The following is a 21,312-nucleotide window of genomic DNA, read 5'->3' on the forward strand; positions in this document are numbered from 1 at the left end:
CCTGGGAGGAGGAGCTTGCAGTGAGCTGAGATCGTGCCACTGCACTCCAGCCTGGGCAACAGAATGAGACTCCAACTCAAAAAAAAAAAAAAAAAATGCCAGCCAAGAATCTTATATCCTGCCAAGCTAACCTTCACAGATGAAGAAATAAAGTATTTCCCAAACAAACACTGAGGAAATTTGTAAAAATTAAAATGGCCTTTCAAGAAATACTCAAAAAGTTCTAGACATGAAAATAAAAGGATACTTGCTATCATAAAAGGCCATATAAGTAAAAATCTCACAGATTCTCTAAAGCAATTACACAATTTAAACCCCAGGGGCAACTAGGCAACAACACTATGACAGAAACAAAACTTCATATATTAATATTAACCTTGATTGTAAATGGCCCAAGTGCTCAACTTAAAAGATACGGAGTGGGAAACTAGATTAAAAAAACAAGATCCAACCACCTGCAGCCTACAAGAGACAACACCTCCTGGCTAAAGACAGCTACAGACTCAAAGTAAATGGGTGGACAAAGATATATCATGCAAAAGGAAAACAAAAGAAAGCAAGAGTAGCCATCCTCATATCAAATAAAAGGACCTTAAACAAACAACAGTTACAAAAAAGACAAGAGCATTATATAATAATAAAGAGCTTAATGCAACAAAAAGATATAACTATCCAAAACACATGTTGATATGACTTGGCTGTGTGCCCACCCAAATCTCATCTTGAATTGTGTAGCTCCCATAACTCCCACATGTTGTGGGAGGGACCCATTCGGAGAAAACTGAATCATGGGGGTGGTTCCCCCATTCTGTTCTTGTGGTAGTGGATAAGTCTCACAAGATCTGATGGTTTTATAAGTGAAAACCCCTTTCGCTTGGTTCTCATTTTCTCTCTTGGCTGCTGCCGTATAAGACAAGCCTTTTGCCTTCCACCATGACTGTGAGGCTCTCCAGCAATGTGAAACTGTGAGTCCATTAAAACTCTTTTTCTTCATAAATTACCCAGTCTTGGGTATGTCTTTATCAGCTGCATGAAAATGGACTAATACACACATACATCCAACACTGGAGCACCTAGATTCATAAAACAAATACTACTACACCTAAGAAAACAGATTGATAGAAATATAATAATAGTGGGGGACTTCAACACCCCACTGACATGACAAGACAGATTACTGAGGCAGAAAATCAACAAAGAAGCTCTGGACTTAAATTGGACTACAGACTAAATGAACCTAATAGTCACTTACAGAACATTATATCCAACGATCGCAGAATATCCATTCTTCTCACTTCTGCATGAATGTTCCAAAACTGACCATGTGCCTGACCACAAAGCAAGTCTCAATAAATTTTAAAAACCTAAAAATCATATCAAGCATCTTCTCAGACCACAGACAAATAAAATTAGGAATCAATACCAAGAGAAATGCTCAATACTACACAAGTACACATAAGCTAAACAACTTGCTCCTGAATAACCTTTGGGTAAACAACAAACTTACGGCAGAAATTGAAATCTTTTTCAAAACAAATGAAAATAGATACAATACACCAAAACCTAGGGCACAGCAAAAGCAGTGCTAACTAGAATGTTTATAATGTTAAACACCTACATCAAAAAAAATAGAAAGATGAAAATTAACAACCTAATGTGGACCTTCAAGGAACTAGAAAAACAAGAACAATCCAAACCAAAATCTAGCAAGAGAAAAGAAAGATCAAGCAGAACTAAATGAGATTGAGATCAATAAAATAATTATACAACGAACATTCCAACTGATAATATACAAAAGAGCATCAGAGACTAGTATGAACACCTCTACGCACATAAACTAGAAAACCTACAGGAAATGGATAGATTCTGGGAAATATACAACCTCCCAAGATACAACCAAGAAGAAATAAAATCCTGATCTGACAATTAATGAGTAATAAAGCTGAATCATTACTTCTAACAACAATAACAAAAAGGCCCAAACTAGACATATTCAAAGCAAATTTTACCAGATATATAAAGAAGAGTTGTTACTAATCTTATTGGAACTATTCCAAAGTATTGAAAAGGAAAGATCCCTCCCTAACTACTTCCATGAATCCAGTAACACTCTGATACCAAAATTAGGCAAGAACACAACAACAACAATAAACACGACAGGTTAATATCCCTGATGAACATAAATGCAAAAATCCTCAACAAAAATACTAGCAAACAAATCCAACAGCACATCACAAAGATAATTCATAATGATCAAGTGAATTTTATTCCAGAGATACAAGGATGGTTCAACACCTGCAAATCAATAAGTGTGATTCTTTATATAAACAGGACTAAAAACAAACACCATATGAAAATCTCAATAGATGGAGAAAAGGCATTCAATAAAATTCAAAATCCCTTCTAAATAATAAATCCTCAACAAATTACACATCAAAGGAACGTATCTCGAAATAATGAGAACCGTCTGTGAAAAATCCACAGCCAACTTTATATTGAATGGAGAGAGGCTGAAAATATTCCCTACTAGAACTGAAGGAAGACAGGATGTCCACTCTTACCACTCCTATTCAATGTGGTACTGGAAGTCATAGCCAGAGCAGTCAAGGTGCAAAAAAATGAATAAAATACAAATTAGAAAAGAGGAAATCAAATTATCTCAGTCCCTTAATGATATGATCATATACCTAAAAAAACATAAAAACTCCTCTATTAGTTTGGTAGATTTCAGAAGTGAAGCTCTCAGGTCCTGGGCTTTTCTTTGCTGGGAAACTTTTTTTGTACCCTGAGGTGCATCACTGTATTATTTGAAAACTTTCTACTGTTTTGATGTATGTGTTAATTGCTATAAAATTCCTTCCTAGTGCTACTTTTACTGTATCCTATAGGTTTTGGTATGTTGACTTTCTATTTTCATTTGTTTCCAATTTTTTTTGATTTCCTTAATTTCTTCATTGACCCAATGATTGTCCAAGAGCACGTTGTTTAATTTCCATGCATTTGTACACTTTCCAAAATACCTTTTGTTATTAATGTCTTTTGTATTCCATTGTGGTCTGAGAAAATACTTGATATGATTTTGATGTTTTAAAATTTGTTGAAACTTGTATTGCGGCCTAACATGTGGCCTATCTTGGAGAATTTTCCATGTGCTGATGAGAAAAATGTGTATTCTGTAGCTGTTGGATAAAATATTCTGTAAATGTCTGTTAGGTCCATTTGGCCTAAAGTAGACTTTAAATTCAAAGTCTATTGATTGTTTGTCTAGAGGGTCTGTCCAATGGTGAGAGTAGGGTGTTGCAGTCCCTAGCTATTATTGTGTTAGAGTCTAACTTCTTTTTTACACCTGTTAATATTTGTTTTATATATCTGGGTGCCCTGGTATTGACTGCATATATCTTTTTGGTGAAATGACTCCTTTATCATTATATAATAGTCTTCTTTGTCTCTTTACAGTTTCTGACTTAAAGTCCATTTTATCTGATATAAGCATGGCTACTTCTGCTTTGTTTTGGTTTCTGTTTGCATATTTATTTCTATCCCTTCAATTCAATCTATGTGTGTCATTAAAGGTGAAGTGACTTTCATGTAGGCAACATGTAGTTGAGTCCTGTTATTTCCTTTTTTAAATCCTTTCATCTAGTCTATATGTTTTAATTGGAAAATTTAATCTGTTTGAAGTCAAGGTTATTATTTACAGGTGAGGACTTACCTCTTTCATTTTGTTAATTATTTTCTGGTTGTTTTGTATATTTTTTGTTCCTTTCTTCCTTTCATTTTATTCTGATAAAAGATTTTTTTAACTACAGATGCAATTCCATGACTTGTTAATGGTCTGATCAGGATTTCTATTTCTTCCTGGTTCAATCTTGGGGGGTTGCATATGTCCTAAAATTTATCTATTTCCTCTGGGTTTTCTAGTCTGTGTGTATAGAGGTATTCATATTAGTCTCTGATGCTCTTTTTTATTTCTGTATTATCAGTTGTGAAGGCCCCTTTATCATTTGATTGTAGTTGGAATCTTTTCTCATTTTTTCTTGATTAACCTGCCCAGTGGTCTCTCAATTTTGCTTACCCTTTCAAAAACCAACTTTTTGTTTCATTGCTTCATTGCATAATAGTTATTTTTTCATCTTAATCTCATTTAGTTCTGCTTGATCTCTTTGCTTTCTTTTCTTTTGCTAGATTTGAGTTTGAATTGTTCTTGTTTTTCTAGTTTCTTAAAAATTTTAAAACTCTGATGAAAGAAACTGAAGAGTTCACAAACACATACAAAAAAAAGAAAACATATCCCATGTCCACGGATTGTAAGAATGTTGTTAAAATAACTATACTACCCCAAAAGATATAAAGATTCAATGTAATTCCAATTGAAATACCAACAACATTCTTCACAGAAATAGAAAAAGCAATCCTAACATCCACATAGGGTTGCAAAAGATCCCAAACAACTAAAGCAATCTTAAGCAAACAAAAACAAAAACAAACAAAAAACAAAGTTGGAGGCATCATACTACTGGACCTCAAAATGTACTACAAAGCTGTACTAACCAAAACAGCATGGTACTTGAATAAAAACAGACACATACACAAATGGAACAGAATAGAGAACCCAGAAATAAATCCATTTATTTACAGCCAGCTGATTTTCAACAAAGGCACCAAGAACATTCAGTGGGGAAGGAACAGTATCTTCAATAAATGGCACTGGGATTATCCATACCCAGAAAAATGAAACTAGACCACTATCTCTCACCATATACAAAATCAACTCAAAATGAATTAATGACCTAAATGTAAGAACTGAAGCTAAAAAACTACTACAAGAAAACATAAGAGAAATACTTCAGGCTAATATCCTTAGAAATAAAACCTCAAAAGCAGAGGCAACAAAAGCAAAGATAAATAGGATTACATAAAACTAAAAAGCTCTGCACAGCAAAGAAAACAATCAACAGAGTGAAGAAACAACCTATAGTATAACAGAAAATGTTTGCAAACTATTTATCCAACAAGGGATTAATATGTAGAATATACACAAGGAACTCAAACTACTCAACAGCAAAATAATAATAATAATAAAAATAATCAAAGTAGTGATACAAATGGACAACTATATGAAAAAATGTACAACATCATAATAAGAGAAATGCAAATCAAAACCACAATGAGATACCATCTTACTCCAGTCAGAATGGTGATTATCAAAAAGACAAAAAAATAACAGTTGCTGATGAGGATATGGAGAAAAGAACTTGTACACACTTTTGGTGGGAATGTGAATTAGCCATCATAAAAAAAGTATGGAAGTTGCTAAAAGAACTAAAAATAGAACTACCATATGATCCAGCAATCCCACTACTGGTCTCACTTATATGTAGAAACTAAACAAATTGATCTCCCAGAAGTAGAGAATAGAATAGTGGCAATTAGCAGCTAGGAAGGGAGGAGAGATAGAGAGAAGGTAGTTAAAGGACACGAAAATTACAGCTTGATAGGAGTAAGTTCTAGGGTTCTACAGCATTGTAGGCTGACCATAATTAACAATAATTTACTCTATATTTTCCAATAGCTAGAAGGGAGGACTTTGAATGTCCCCATAAAGAAATTATAATAGTTTGATGTGATGGATATGCTAATTACCCTGATTTGATCATTATAAATTACATACAGGTATTAAAATGTCACAATATAAGCCATAAATATGTACAGATATCATGTGTCAATTTTAAAAGAATACCTGTAAACATCAAGATATATGAATGTTATGAAGATCAAACTGAGAACCGAGAAATCAGCATATTCTCCACTCAGTTTCCTCTTCTCCCAAATAATAACATACATACCTGACAAGACCTTGTGCAACATGTGAGCAGGAACGGGCAGGTAGGAGGCTGAGGTGTCTGCCCAGCTCAGTACGTGGATATTAACCTCCACTGTATTTCACTTTTTGCTTCCTCTAGACTGGATCATTCCAGGCTAGAGAATATTGTTAATTTATCTTCTATTTGCCTTTGAACTGAGTATATTTCAGGGTTTAGTTTTGTTTTTGTTTTATAATATCTAGCTAAATATTTCATCTCTTTTTTTTATTATTATACTTTAAGTTTTAGGGTACATGTGCACAATGTGCAGATTTGTTACATATGTATCCATGTGCCATGTTGGTTTGCTGCACCCGTTAACTCATCATTAGGTATATCTCCAAATGCTGTCCCTCCTCCGTCCTCCATCGCACAACAGTCCCCAGAGTGTGATGTTCCCCTTCCTGTGTCCATGTGTTCTCATTGTTCAAATCCCACCTATGAGTGAGAACATGGGGTGTTTGGTTTTTTGTCCTTGCGATAGTTTACTGAGAATGATGGTTTCCAGTTTCATCCATGTCCCTACAAAGGACATGAACTCATCATTTTTATGGCTGCATAGTATTCGATGGTGTATATGTGCCACATTTTCTTAATCCAGTCTAGCGTTGTTGGACATTTGGGTTGGTTCCAAGTCTTTGCTATTGTGAATAGTGCCGCAATAAACATACATGTGCATGTGTCTTTATAGCAGCATGATTTATAGTCCTTTGGGTATATACCCAGTAATGGGATGGCTGGGTCAAATGGTATTTCTAGTTCTAGATCCCTGAGGAATCGCCACACTGACTTCCACAATGGTTGAACTAGTTTACAGCCCCACCAACAGTGTAAAAGTGTTCCTATTTCTCCACATCCTCTCCAGCACCTGTTGTTTCCTGACTTTTTAATGATCGCCATTCTAACTGGTGTGAGATGGTATCTCATTGTGGTTTTGATTTGCATTTCTCTGATGGCCAGTGATGATGAGCATTTTTTCATGTGTTTTTTGGCTGCATAAATGTGTTCTTTTGAGAAGTGTCTCTTCAGGTCCTTTGCCCACTTTTTGATGGGGTTGTTCTTTTCTTGTAAATATGTTTGAGTTCATTGTAGATTCTGGATATTAGCCCTTTGTCAGATGAGTAGGTTGTGAAAATTTTCTCCCATTTTGTAGGTTGCCTGTTCACTCTGATGGTAGTTTCTTTTGCTGTGCAGAAGCTCTTTAGTTTAATTAGATCCCATTTGTCAATTTTGGCTTTTGTTGCCATTGCTTTTGATGTTTTAGACATGAAGTCCTTGTCCATGCCTATGTCCTGAATGGTATTGCCTAGGTTTTATTCTAGGGTTTTTATGGTTTTAGGTGTAACATGTAAGTCTTTAATCCATCTTGAATTAATTTTTGTATAAGGTGTAAGGAAGGGATCCAGTTTCAGCTTTCTACATATGGCTTGCCAGTTTTCCCAGCACCATTTATTAAATAGGGAATTCTTTCCCCATTGCTTATTTTTGTCACGTTTGTCAAAGATCAGATAGTTGTAGATATGTGGCATTATTTCTGAGGGCTCTGTTCTGTTCCATTGATCTATGTCTCTGTTTTGGTACCAGTACCATGCTGTTTTGGTTACTGTAGCCTTGTAGTATAGTTTGAAGTCAGGTAGTGTGACGCCTCCAGCTTTGTTCTTTTGGCTTAGATTGACTTGGCGATGCGGGCTCTTTTTTGGTTCCATATGAACTTTAAAGTAGTTTTTTCCAATTCCGTGAAGAAAGTCATTGGTAGCTTGATGGGGATGGCATTGAATCTATAAATTACCTTTGGCAGTATGGCCATTTTCACGATATTGATTCCTCCAACCCATGAGCATGGAATATTCTTCCATTTGTTTGTATTCTCTTTTATTTCATTGAGTAGTGGTTTGTAGTTTTCCTTGAAGAGGTCCTTCATATCCCTTGTAAGTTGGATTCCTAGGTATTTTATTTTCTTTGAAGCAATTGTGAATGGGAGTTCACTCATGATTTGGCTCTCTGTTTGTCTGTTACTGGTGCACAAGAATGCTTGTGATTTTTGTACATTGATTTTGTATCTTGAGACTTTGCTGAAGTTGCTTATCAGCTTGAGGAGATTTTGGACTGAGACAATGGGGTTTTCTAGATATACAATCATGTCATCTGCACAAAGGGAAAGTTTGACTTCCTCTTTTCCTAATTGAATACCCTTTATTTCCTTCTCCTGCCTGATTGCCCTGACCAGAACTTCCAACACTATGTTGAATAGGAGTGGTGAGAGAGGGCATCCCTGTCTTGTGCCAGTTTTCAAAGGGAATGCTTCCAGTTTTTGCCCATTCAGTATGATATTGGCTGTGGGTTTGTCACAGATAGCTCTTATTATTTTGAGATACGTCCCATCAATACCTAATTTATTGAGAGTTTTTAGCATGAAGGGTTGTTGAATTTCTCTTTAAAAAATAAAAAGAAAATTGAGCTGAGACAATTGAGTTGTTAATTCTATCAAAAAACTTTGCAGCCTTAAAAAAAATAAATTGAATCAGTCCATTCACTGTCCTAGTATCTGCAGCCCCAATTTAAAGCCTTCCTTTTTAATTACAAAAATCTAAATTGAGAAAATGCTTCTCCCCAGGAAGATTTTAATATATGGGAACAGGGCAGAGTCACCCTAATACAAAGCCCTAAGCAGCATAAGTGGCCCCCAGGACCCCTATGAAATATTTCTTGCACTGTTTCTCATGTGCAAAAAGTCCCCAGAGATGGCCAGCAAGACTCTGCAACTTTCAATTCATCATTCCATACCTGTCCTTCTAAACCTCTATGCTGGGACCAAAGTCCTACTCTACCTTACCTTACCAGGGATTGTAGGGTTTTCTTATGGTCAAAACAAAACAAAACAAAAAACAAAACAACAACAACAAAAAAAAACCACACACACACAAAAACAAAAACTCTTAGAAGCTTAGGTCCATATCCTATAAAAAGAACGTCACAGTTGCACTTTCAATCCCTATGTCTTGACCATCTGACCTTTCACCCATAGCAGAAACTCAGACTTCTGCCCACATGTGACCTCCCTGAGGATAAGCTGGACTTGTAACAGATAGAGGTATGGTAGAGAGGAAGTCACAATTAGCCCTTCCCTTTTGTCCCCATATGGAGGTAAGGAGACAGTGCTTCAGTTCCTTCCCAGGCTCCAAGATGCCCTCCTACAGCCAGATCTCACTCAAGTGCAAGGCAGTAAAAAGGTTAGGAGTTCAGGCTGTAGAGTCAGCCTGCTCTGGGTTTGACTTCCAGTTGTGTGATCCAAAGAAGTTGGCCTAACATCTCTGAGACTCACTGGCCCAGTTTAATAGATGAAGAAGCTAATAGCCATCTCACAAGCTGTAGTTTGGAGAGAGAGAGAGAGAGAACATAAATGAAGCTCTCAGCTTCTGGAACATAATTAATGCCAGTCAACATTAAGAACTTACCACCATAATTAGTAACTAATTAATGGGCGACAAATGCCCACAAAAAGGAGAGAAAGAAAAAGCACAGAACCAATCAACAGGGAAACAGTTACGTGAACTTGCATGTTGCTTTCGCATTTAGGAAGCACTGGCACAAACATTGCCTCATTTTATTATGGTGAACATGTAAAAGAGGCAGGTACCATTATTCCCACTCCACATGTTGGAAGTAAAGCTCAGAGTCGCAAAGAAAACGAGCACTTAAACAAAGGATTTCTCAGCAAGGCAAGATTTACTTCTGCAGAAGGGTGCTGCTTGCACGTCTGGTCACCACAAGAGCACACCAAACAAAGTGGGGAAGGGGCTTTTATCTCTAATGCAGTTTGTCCCTGCTACTGTGTCCTGCATCCATTAGCTGGAGTTGGACTGCACAATCTAAGCTGAACCCCACTGGCTAACTTGAGAGATGCAGGAATGTGGTTATACCAGTGGGAAGGGCAGTTTTGGCAGGCAGAGCTGTTGTGACAGGAGGGGTAATTCACAGAATGGGTTAGCAGATGTGGTCTTTGCAGATAAGGACTGGCGGGAAAGTTGTTTACTGAAACTAAGACAGGGAGGCATAAGGGATAAGGAAGTTGGTTTGGGCTTGAAGTAGGCAACAAAGAACAAGGGCACTGAACAAGCTAAACCTTTGAAGAGGAACTTCTTTTGTATCTGACACACAGAAAAAGTGTCTTAGGCCAGGCACGGTGGCTCATGCCTGTAATCCCAGCACTTTGGGAGGCTGAGACAGGTGGATCACCTGAGGTCAGGAGTTCGAGGCCAGCCTGGCCAACATGGTGAAACCCCATCTCTACTAAAAATACAAAAAATTAGCTGGGTGTGGTGGTGGGCACCTGCAATCCCAGCTACTTGGGAGGCTGAGGCAGGAGAATCACTTGAACCCAGGAGGCGGAGGTTGCAGTGAGCCGAGATCACGCCATTGTACTCCAGCCTGGGTAATAAGAGTGAAACTCTGCCTCAAAAAAAAAAAAAAAAAGTTATAAAAATGTGGGTGGGTTTGCCGGAGGCCATATGACCAGGAGGCAGAGAATCCAGGACTTGAATCCAGATATTCTGTCCCTAAATCCACTAAGCTAAGCTGTTTCCCACGGAAAACTGAACTCCTTTCTTTATAACCTTCTAAGAGGGCTAGCTTTTTAAGCAACCAGTTCTGAAAGCATGTTCGCTAATGAAGAGCCCTCAGGAAATGACAAAGAAACCTTTGCATGGGTGACCCTCATCTTGCCTCCATGTCCTGGCCACCAAAACTCTGCTGCTCTTCATTATTTTACGTTGAAACAAGATATGCCCCCAAATTTCCTGACACCTTTTCCATCCACCCTACTATATTTAAAACCACCAGCTCTGTGCAGGGGACGGGAACTCTGGAACAAGTTCATGGGACTACTTCTTAAGAAATTAAATGGTAATTTAAAAAAAGCCACACTTGAAGAAAAAAAAACACACACACAAAAACAAAACACCAGTGTAGTAACTTAGATATGAAAAGGCCTGAGTGACTTTTGAGATTAAAAGTGAAACGTTTCTTAGAAAATGATGATTGACTTGATGCCTTAGACTCTCCAGTCCAATTGCTGGCCTGTGGCCTCATTGCTGCTGTGTTCTCGAGCTTGGGTCCTTTCTGGCTCACCCACAGACCACAGCGATGCCTCCTAATTAAGACTTACCTCTTCTTGCCCTGCCAAGTCACTGTGCACCCAATAAAGTCTCTTTAGAATACTTTCAGCGTCATTGCCTTGTGTTCAACGTATTTTGCATCGTATTCAACACTCACTATAGCCTAATCTCAAACTAACTCTTGGCTCTCTCTCTTACTGCTTCACTACACATACCATACTGTGGCCAGACAGCTCTCCAAGGGAAAACCTCTGCTTAAATGGCAGAGTGAAGTGTTTCCTAAAGTCCTCTAAAATTCTCTCTGTCCTCCCAATCCCCTTCCTAAAAATCTGTGGTCAAGTTAAGAAATATTGCTTGGTAATCCTTGATCTAGTTTCCTCACAGTTGTTACATTACTGCCTGGTGGCCATATTTGCAGAAAGCCCAGAACTCTGAATATTTAGAGTTGTGTGAAATTTTTTTTCCTGACCTCTACCACCTACTAGTCATATGATCTTGAACATGTAAAAACTCATCTGTGAATATTTTCTCATGTAAAAAATGGGAGTAATACAGCTTTGCCTATATGCTTAGAGTCCACTTCAGAAGGGTTCCTTAATGTCTAGGTCTCTTAACATTCTTATGAGAATGCCTGAGCATTCCCCAGTGGCATATCTGGACAGTGCTCTGTAGAAGGCATTCTACTGGGTGTGTGGGAGAGTGAAAGATATGTAAGATCTAGCTCCTGTTCCAATGAACCTTGTAGGTGAGGAGACTCCTACCAAAAAAGTCTGTACTACTGCACATTAATAAGTCAAATGATAAACTATGAAGTACAGAGAGAAGAGAAGGCACTGTAGACTGAGTGGTAGGGGGATCAGCTCATCTTGATCTGTCTGGGACTTCCCTTGTGTTAGCACTGAAAGTTCCATGTCCTAGGAAACCCTTCAGTTGTGGGCAAACCAGGAGGGCCGGTCACCCTACAATGGTTAAGGAAGGCTTGGCAGTGACTGGAGTGTGTCTCAGAGGGGCATTTTAGGTGGTGGGAAACACACAAGTTGCCTCTCTACTAAACAAACATACACCCACCCTATGACTCCGCAATTCTAGCGATATAACTGTGAGAGACAAGTTCATGGCAGCATTATTTATAATAGCCCCATTGCAACCAAGCAGATGTCCACCAATAGAAGAAAGGATATATAATTGTGCATTTATAGACTGGACTATTAAATACAACACAGGTGAATTTCTCAGGTATAATGTTGAGTGAAAGAAGCCAGACTTATGAAAATCAGAATCTGTATGACTTCTTCCATATGACAAGAAGAGAGAATAATTAGGAGCTATTGATTAGAAGGGGACACAACGGAGATTTGCTGTGCTAGAGAGGTTCTATGCCACGATCTGGGTGGTGGTTATATGGGTGTGTACATATATATATATAAGTTAATCAAGCTGTTTACTTAAAATTTGTGCACTTTATTGCATGTATTATTCCTCAAAAAAAATTTTAAGCTGCCACTTATTAAGCCTGTGTGCTCTGCACAGTGTTAAACGTTTTTATCCTCACAATCCTGTGAGGCGTAGACATCGGCCATTTTATAGATTAGGCCCAGAAAAAGAAAAAGAAAATTTCTCATGACCAAGTGTTTCTCAAAAAGTGTTTCAAGCAATAGCAGTTCTGCAGGTGTTATCTGGGGGGGGAAAAAAAAAAAAGGCTTGTGTTCAACTATGTTTGGGGAACTCTGGGATTAAGTGGGTTAAATGTACCTTTTTACTGCAGGATTAATATGCCCATGTGCATACCTGATCTCTTTTGTAAAGCCTCCAAGGTGTAGTAAATACTACGGAGAAATACCTGTAGACCAACATTTACATTTTAAGAAAATGATTTAGCTTTATATTGTCAATATTTGCTTTAATATTCTGAGATTTTTTCCCTATGACATTATGCAGTTAATTTTATAGTATAAGTGCTGTGCTCATCTAACATTACCAGCTCATATCAGCCCCTCCTCCAGAAAAGCTTTTAGGTGATAGTGTTCTTCCCTCATCACAGCATAATGCCATCAGCAAATTAGTTATTACATTCCACAGAGCCTAGTGGAAACCTCTCCTGCCAATTACTGAGTAGTCAATTACAATCTAGACATATGCATTTTACACTGATTAAAAAAAGAATTACAGCCGTTGATTTTGCTTTTCAAATTAAGAGATAACATCTATGTAATATAGAATTACAGTGACTTGACTCAATAAAATAGTGATCTAAAAGAAAAAAAAATGGGATTTAGAGAAAAACTGTGACCAACACATTATCCAAAAACAAGGAATAAGAAATGTTATTAGCCTTTGTAAGCCCCAAAGACTGAAAGACCTCAGGGAACTGTAAGCTCTAACCTAATACTAATACTACCTTGAAAAGCCAAAATGTTAATTTCCTCCAGCACTGAAGAGGATTTGTCTCACTAGAAAATTTTAGATATAAACACCAAGTCAAAAATAATTCTTCAGTGACTCTGAGCATTCTGCTAATGACAACAGATTTGAAATGCATTTTAGAAGCAATGACAGAGAATTAAATAGATTTCTAGTGCTATAAAGCTTAATATTACTTCACAAAGTGTTAAAGTGTCTGATCTTCCCTCAGCTCATTTGGTACCTTGTGAGCATTGAAGAAAAGCTAAGTGCAGGGGCACTTTATTAATGTATTAGAAGCCACATCAATGGTAGTATGCCTAACACCTTCCAAAAAGTTTTGAGAAATCTAAAGTAAAACGGCATGTGAGTTCCTAAAAGCTTTAATGGAAAATATTGGCAGCTATCACCTACAAAGCTGCCTCTAGCTAAGGGCCAGCTATAAATTAGAGATATTTAATTTTGCAGTAACACTCACAAGAAACAGCACACCAACATGGCACATGGATACATATGTAACAAACCTGCACATTGTGCACATGTACCCTAAAACTTAAAGTATCATAATAATAACAAAAAAAAGAAACTACAATGCATTATGCTTCCCCTGAAAATAATGCAAAGATTCTAATTAGTTTTTAATTCCTTGCTAAATTGTTCAATTTTATTCAAAATGGCCTTTAAAGAGCTATGCACCAAAAATACTTCCAATATTTCTGTGAGAAAGTTGTCAGCCCTCCCGGCCTGAAGGCAGCGGAAACTGAACTCCACAAGTGCACACGCATGGGGGGCTCACATGCTTTTTAGTAAGGGAGGATTTTATTTCAACCACCTGTGACCTCACCCAAACAAACAGGTCTGAGTGCAGAAAACAACTTGATGTAAGCAAATGGAGTCTGGGTTGCCTGCGATTCTGGGATGTGAATGCGTTCACCTGGAAGAGATAATGTCCTGGGAGGTGACTCTACCCAGACTCTCCTTTATCTAAATATTCTCAAATGTTTCTATGGTCAAACACCAAACATTTTAGTTAAGATTTATACAGAAATGAGCCAGAGAAACTCTTAGAAATTTGGCCTGGTTACCAATTGGCTACTAACAGAGTCATCCACTTCCTTTGGAAATGGTTCCAATCTTGAAGATTCAAGACAACTTCAGCTTTTAGTCAAGATTGAGTTAACAGGTATCAGATTTACCCTCCTGTCTTAAATAACTACAAAAGTGGACAAAACATATGAAGCAATGGTTTTCTGAACATTAGGTATCAGGCAACACAGGACTGTGATACGTAAGAAGGGAAATAGAAAAGGTGAACTCTACAATTATACCAGCTTCCTACCTGAAGGCAGTTTCCAGGCCTTAGTACAGGGAGGGGAAATGAAGCTCGGCTGATTCACCAATACAGGGAGACAGAGCCAGAGTTCAGAGGACAAGGCAGCCAGAATTTGTAAGGCAGAGCACACGAGATGAGGGAAATGCAGAGCCAGAGAGCACCAGAAACCTGCAGAGGGTCCCTTCAAGGATTATTTGAGTTCCAATCTGTATGGTGTGAGAAGATAATACTCGGGGCTGGGAAAGAGCCACCAGAAAGGAATAAGCAGGAAAAATCTCACTCCTACCAGCCAGAGTGAAAAGACCACATAATACATGAAGGACCAGACAGATTTCTTTAAAATAAAGGGTAATCATATGAGGTATCTAAATAAGTCAAAATCATAGAAACAGAGGTTGGAAGATGGTTGCCGGGATTGTTGAGAGGAGACAGAATTAGTGTCTAAGGGGCATAGAGTTTCAGTTCTGCAAGCTGAAGCTCTGGAAACCTGTTGCACAACAATGTAAATATACTAACATTACTGAACTGTACACATAAAAATAGTTAAGGTGGCAAATTTAACTTTATGGGTTTATAACCATAATTAAAAATAAAATTTAAACATAAACAAACATAAAAATGAATAAAAGGGAAAGGAGGGCCTAAATTAGCCTGAGACTGCTCTGCATGTGCCCAACGAAGCTTACAAGCAAGCACTGAAAGGATCCAACTAATCCCAAATAACTACTCCACAAAGAAGCCACATTACTTAAAGAAATAAAACCAATCACAGCAATAATATGAAATTCTTCGTATTCATCATCCAGTCAGAAACAAGACAGCAAAGAAATGGAAAAATATGACCCATATCCAAGAGAAAAAGCAATCAATAGAAACAGAGCCAGAGGCAAGAGAGGTAATAAAAAGGGCAAATAAATATACTAAAATGGCTACTATAAATATATTCAATATGGTCAGGAGAGAAAAACATCATCATGATGAAGAGAGAAAGAGAGTAAAAACTATTTAGAAATGAAAAATACAATGTCTGAAATAAAAAAATTCACTGAATGGGATTAACAGTGATGTAAATAGTGCAGAGGAAAAGAGAGCAAACTTGAAAACATGGTACTAGACATTATCCAAAAAGAAAAAAACGACAGAAGAATGAATAAAGCACCAGTGACCTGTGGGACAAAATGAAAGAAGTAACACGCATGCAATTACAGTCAAGGAAGAAGAAAAAAGAGAAGATGGAATCGAATAAAAATATGAAGAAATAAACTCATATGATGAAGTACAATAAACTCCTTGCAGAATAAAAATGAAGAAAACCACACAAAGACACAATAATGAAATTGCTGACCAGTAATAAAATGAAAATTTGAAAAAACATCCAAGAGAAAAAGATATATGACAGCAGCATTGTCAGAAATTATGCGAGCCAAATGACAGTGGAGGAACGCCCTTAAAGTACTGAAATAAACTGTCGATTCAGGATTCTCTACCCAGCAAAAGTCATCTTTCAAAATTAAAGACGCTTTTCAAATTAAAGCTGGGAGAATTCAGTTGTCAGCAGAACTTAAGCAAAAGAAATGAATAAGATACTAAATAGAAGGCTGGGCGCGGTGGCTCACGCTTGTAATCCCAGCACTTTGGGAGGCCGAGGCAGGCGGATCACGAGGTCAGGAGATCGAGACCATGGTGAAACCCCGTCTCTACTAAAAATACAAAAAAATTAGCCGGGCGTGGTGGTGGGCGCCTGTAGTCCCAGCTACTCAGAGAGGCTGAGGCGGGAGAATGGCGTGAACCCGGGAGGCGGAGCTTGCAGTGAGCCGAGATTACGCCACTGCACTCCAGCCTGGGCGACAGAGCGAGACTCCGTCTCAAAAAAAAAAAAAAAAAAAAAAAAAAAAGAAAAAAAGATACTAAATAGAAATTTGAGCCTTTACAAAAGAATAAAGAGCACTGGAAGTGGTCATTATATTAACACTATTAAAAAATTCTAAATCTTTTTAAAGGATAATAGTTTCAAACAAAAATAACAACAACATCTTGAGAAGTTTATAAACATATGTAAAGAGTACAATGTATGACAACAGCACAAACGATAGGTGGGAAATGGACCTGACACAGAAGGGGATAAAATATTATTTGCAGGTAGTAGGTGCATGTTGTTAACCCTGAAGCAGGGGTTGGCAAACTCTGGCACAGGCTAAATCCAGCCTGTTATTTTTGAATAGTTCAGAAGCTAAGAATGGTTTTTACATTTTGGAAGAGGTGGGAGGGAAAGGAAATATGAAATCATCTACGTCACACAAAATCTAAAATATTTGCTACCTGGTTCTTTACAGAAAAAGTTGCTAAGCCCTGTCCTAGAATAAAATTTCTCTACCTTGGCGCTACTGACATTTTGAGCCAGATAATCCCTTGTTGTGGGGGTTGTCCTGTGCACTGTAAGGTGTTTAGTGGGACCCCTGGCCTCTATCCAATAGATGCCATGAACACTCACCCCCAGTAGTGACAATCAAATATGTCTCCAGACACTGACAAACATCCTGGGGGTGAGAGAGAAACCTGACTGCAATTGAGAACTACTGCACTAGAGTACACCTCTTTTTTTTTTTTTTTTTTAAATAAAAAAGAGGTAGAGCTGGGCCAGGCATGGTGGCTCACGCCTGTAATCCCAGCACTTCTGGAGGCCAAGGAGGGTGGATCACCTGAGGTCAGGAGTTCAAGATAAGCCTGGTCAACGTGGTAAAACTCTGTCTCTACTAAAAATACAAAAATTAGCTGGGCATGGTGGCACCTGACTGTAGTCCCACTTACTTGGGACGACGAGGCAGGAGAATCACTTGAAACCAGGGGGGAGAGGTTGCAGTGAGCCGAGATTGCGCTACTGCACTCCAGCCTGGGTGACACAGTGAGACTCCATCTCAAAAAAATAAACAAATAAATAAATAAATAAATAAAGGTAGAGGTGATAAGCCAATAGTAGAAATAAAATGAATTCCTCAAAAAAAATTTTTTAACTCTCATTCCAAAAGAAGTCAGAAAAATAAAAAAGATTTTTCAGATAAGGCATAAGTATAAACCAGCGAAAAAATATTGATAAATTAGACTGGATCAAAATTTAAACTTCTGCTCCTCAAAAGACACTGCTAAAAAAATTAAAAAACAAGCCACAGACAGAAGGAAAATACCTGCAAAACACACATTTGATAAAGTATTATTTTTCCCTCGCTGCCCAAAAAAAAAAAAAATATATATATATATATATATGACTCAAGACAACCTGATTTGGCAACAATATAAAAAGAAGGCAAAAGATTTAAATAGACACTTTACCAGAGATATAAATGGCAAATATGCATATGAAAATATATTAAACATCATTAATAAGAGAAATCCAAATTAAAACCAAAATGAACTACCACGACACATCCACAGAACACTGAAGATTTAAGAGATGGAAAATAGCAAGTGCTGACAAAGATGAGGAGCAACTAAAATTCTCAGGCACGGCTGGTAAGACTACAAAATGGGACAGCCACTTTGGAAAACAATTTGAAACTTTACAATGAAATAAAGGTGCACTCACTATATAGCCCAGCAATCTCATAGGTATTTACCCCAAGAGAAATGAAATATATGTTCAGCCAAAAATTGTTGACCAAATATTCTTAGCAACTTTATCCATGATAACCAAAGAGCATGAACAACCCAAGTGGTCCATCAACTGGTAAATGAACAGACAAATAGAAAGAAACAAAATACTGATACAGGGAACAACACATGAATTCATTTTAAGGGCATTATGCAAAGTGTAAGAGCAACAGCAAAGACTATATACTGACTCATTTCTTTTCTATATAATTCAAGAAGAGGCAAAACTATAGTGACAGAAAGCACATCAATGGTTGCTAGGTCGAAGTATGGGCAGAGGAACTTGCCTGCAAAAGAAAATGAGGGGACTTTTGGAGGTGATACAAACATTCAATATTATGATTGTGATAGTTACACAACTGCATATATTTGTCAAGACCCACAGAATCACTTAAAATTGGTGATTTTTTTATTGTATCAAAAAAGATGATATAAGCTGATTTAAAACAAAAATAGCCAGGAAGCCTTTAGAAATAAGAATGGAGTAAGAGTGAGACTACATTTTCCCCTAGTCATTAGTAGGAAAAACAACTTGCTACATTCAGGATGTCCGAGAAATAGTCCTTCTGGTCAAATTTGGTAGGGTGCTAGTGCTTTGGGTCCTTGTATCAGAATATACATTTAACTAAAATACTGGTTGGGAGTATTTAGGCCACAGGGTTAACAGTAGGCACACATGGGAATTTAGTATTATTCCCAGTAAATGGGAAAATAATCAACTCTTCAATAGACAGTATTGTGAGAACTCCTGAGGCATTTAGAGAAAAATAGTTCCATATCATGCAGTACACAAAATCAAATTACAGATGGAATACAAAGGTAAATTTAAACAAGATTATAAAGTCACTAGAAGATAATATTAAATTTTTAAAATCTTGTGATAGATAAGGCCTATGTAAACAAGTCACAAGACCCAGAAGAGTAGATCTGACTACAATTAAAACTTAAATAAAATACCGTAAACCAAGTTCACAAGCTCAGACAGCCCAAGAGATACTTCATACTTGAAAGTATAAACATTTCTATAAATATGAGTATAGGCTACTTATATATATACTTATATATATATGATGCATTTGTTTAAATACTAAACGATTAAAAGCCACACTGTATACAATACCTATAAATCAATTTAAAAACTCAAATCCAATAGAACAGGCAAAAGATGAACTGACAATTTTCAGTAAAATAAACCTGTGAAAATATAGTAAATGATGAGATAATCAAATCAAATAACAGTAATCAAATAAATACAAATTACAATGTTTTTTCATTCATCAGAGAAGCATTTTTTAAAGTTGCTAATATTCAGTGTTATGAAAGTATGTCAAACTGCCACTCCCATATACTGTGGGTAGGAGTATAAACCAGTGCTCTGTTGTTCAAGACACTCTGGCAAAAGCTATCAAAATTTTAAATCCACAGCCCTCAACCCAAAAAGTCTTCATCCAATAATCTAAACATAGACTATCTTAAAGAAGACACAAAGTGTTGCATTTTGAATCCTTTTTATGTATCTATTTATAATAATGAAAAACTGGAAATTTGAATACCCATCAATACCAGGGAATAGGTTAAGTAATGACTCATCCATCCACAGCAGACACTGATGTTTTTGCCTGCAAAGCAGTTCTTCCACCTTCTTCTAGCAACAGAACCACCCCCTTTCCCCTAGAAACTGCCCTTCTATCACCTGGAAGGCATCATTCACAAGGCTCTACCCGCTCTCTATCAGGATAGAAACGTGATTTAATGGGAACAGATGACTCCATTTCTCTGGTTGTATAGTGAGTGGTCAAAAAACAAGCAGAAAATACGGCCAGACCCAAGCAGATGCTAGAAGAAAGGAGTCTCTCTCTCCGAGTCCATAAAAACTGGGGCCATCTTTGGCACCACATCGAACAAAGCCAACCTGAGAGTGACAGCCACACCAGAAAAGGCAGAACTAAAAAGATGGATCCACCAACCATGCCTAAAATCAGCTCTTGTTCTCAGACTTCCTAGTTCCAGGACCGACCCTCATAAGGCCTGATTGAGCTGAGTTTCTGTCACTTATAACTGAAAGAACTCTGGCAATGGAGTAGAACACGAATACACAGGGATGAGGTGGATTGTATATACAGACACAATTTTCCACAAGGTGTTAAGGGAAAACAGCAATAGCAATTTTCAGAGCATTATTATATTATGCCTGGTTTGATGTTTTTAAAAGATATATATTTTTCTGTTAATAGTGAGAGCTGGCAAAAGAGGAGAATATTCACTTTAACACTAACACATAAAGACCTTGAAAAATATTATTTATACACATTTTTAAATATCACACAATAAAATAAAACATCATGCATAAAATTTGCATCAAAGCCCAGTCATCAAATTTACCTTAACTTCTAAAGAAGCCTATGGAATATTTTTCCTAGAAAGGAGAAGAAATAGCAGCAGCAAACTGAATTATAAAGACACAAAAGTGGTATTGCTCCCATGAGGTCATCAGTGTTTGATATATAACTTTCTTCATCTCCCTCTGGAAAGCCAAATCCAGAAAATAAATATTTCAACATCCTTCTATAACTCCAGGAAAGGGGGATATACTTGAGGTCAAATGATCTCTGGGCAGTTTTTAAAAACATATTCATGTTTACATCTATGTTGCAATGACAGAATAAGAAACCTAGGAAAGGTGATACTTGTGAAACTCAAATGTAGTCAATTAACGTACCGAATTTTGCTACCTGTCATATTCAGGTTACACTAAGAGAAGACCAGAAGGACAGGACACAGGGTAACTCAATCAACACAGAAGACTATCCTTTTTCCATCAGTGTTTTCATCTAAAATGCCAAATCCATACCACTCCAGGGTGCTCTCAGTACTCCCTACACAATGCTGAGATGTGTGACTCCCCATGACTGAGAAAAAAATCTACTCTCTGTAACTTAAGAACGCATAAGGCCTA

Source organism: Symphalangus syndactylus, chromosome 13 (assembly GCF_028878055.3).
Source record: "Symphalangus syndactylus isolate Jambi chromosome 13, NHGRI_mSymSyn1-v2.1_pri, whole genome shotgun sequence".
NCBI classification, from domain to species: Eukaryota; Metazoa; Chordata; class Mammalia; order Primates; family Hylobatidae; genus Symphalangus; species Symphalangus syndactylus.